This window comes from Limulus polyphemus, unplaced genomic scaffold, assembly GCF_000517525.1.
Source record: "Limulus polyphemus unplaced genomic scaffold, Limulus_polyphemus-2.1.2 Scaffold3251, whole genome shotgun sequence".
Classification (NCBI taxonomy): domain Eukaryota; kingdom Metazoa; phylum Arthropoda; class Merostomata; order Xiphosura; family Limulidae; genus Limulus; species Limulus polyphemus.
The window spans coordinates 100,071-101,797 of NW_013668861.1; positions in this window are offsets into that span (position 1 = coordinate 100,071).

The window sequence follows — 1,727 nt, forward strand, 5'->3', positions numbered from 1 at the left end:
ATGTTAGATCTAGATGTACTAGCGACTTAATCTAGGAAGTGTAATCTAGCACCATTAATTATATTTAAGTTTTCTCATTCTATCAAAATCTTTAATATTAGATATAGCCTTTGAGTTGCTAGGCTTATATTATGTTATGATTATACCCTTCTCCACAGTGTGTGTAATTTTCATTCTAGCAATTTCGTGTAGTTAAATTTTTCGAGTTTTCAAATGTGATTTAGCAACTGCCAGTAATTTATATAGTCATGCTTATGAGCATTTACCAGCATATACACTCATCTACATTGATTTTCTTACTGTTGTGTCACATTAATTAACATGAGTATGAGTGGTCTAAATAATGACAGTTAAAGTAAACCGGGTCCACGTGTGCCTAACTAGTCCTGAGTTGCAACTATAATTGTATAATTTAAATATAATTTGTGGTTAGGAACTTAGGAAAATAGAATGCTTCCTTTCATCTGACAATTTGCATGTTGCAACTGAATAGTGTAGTCAGTATTTATTAATTTATTCTCTTCGCCCATTATGTCGAAAAAAGAAAGTGGGGCACAGGGACGTAAAAGATGTGCACAAATTGCAGCTTCAATGGTGGAGTCCAGCAAATTGATGAGTGCTTTCCTTGCTGGAAGTGATGACACCAGTAACCCAGCATCTGTTCCTTTTGATGGCAGCAAAGAGGTCAAAGTGCAATATTGTGAACATGCTATTTCATTTGAAAAAGAAAACAATGAAGAAACTGTTCTCTGTCCTGTTGAAAGCTACAATAATAATAAGGATTCCACCTTGTCAGAAACAAATCCACAGAATAGTGTTGTTAAGCTAAAAGGGGATGACCTAATAAATATTTTAACACACAGGGATGTTGGTTTTATGAAGTTTGATACAACAGGCTCAGCAGTTGTAAAACATGCACATCGCACAGAGATTGTTAAAGTTGGAGCACATGAATTTCAACATAAAAAAGGTCCATTTGATGACAAAGATGGGCATTCTATGACTGCATTTTGGTTCAAACGACGCCTTCTGAATGGACATGAGGTCAATCGTTCCTGGTTGGTGTATTCACCACTACATAAAGCAGCATACTGATTTTGTTGTCTTCTTTTTTCATCTACATGTATGACATCCGATAGTCGGTCTGCTTTCAAAACACGGGGTGAATTCTCTAAGTAGAAAACAATTGAAAAGTTAAATGCCCATGAAAATAGTGACAGTCATCGTGAGTCGTTTGCTGCCTGGAAAGAAACTGAGCACCGAATTCGTCTTCAAAGTGGCATTGATGAAGAGCTGCAAAAGCAAATTTAGCAAGAAAAAATAAATAAATGGAGAGATGTAATGCGATGGTTGCTGGATTGTACATAATATTTAGCTTCTCAGAATCTTGCATTTCGTGGTTATACTGAGGACATAATCTCAAACGAAAACCCTGGAAATTTCCTGTCACTTTTACAATTATTAGCAAAGTATGATCCAGTAATGAGAGAGCATTTAGAGCGTGTTAAAAACAAGCAAACGTTAACATGTTAGCTTTCTCCTGAAATCCAAAATGAGTTTATAAATCTCATGACTTCACATGTACGAAATTATTGTTTGTCAGCAATTCTTAGAAACAAATACTATGGTATTCTGTTTGATTCCACACCTGATTTAGCCCATCGCTTGGCCCAAGTGATTCGGTTTGTTGACATTGACTTTAAGACAAGAAAAGTAGAAGTCAAAGA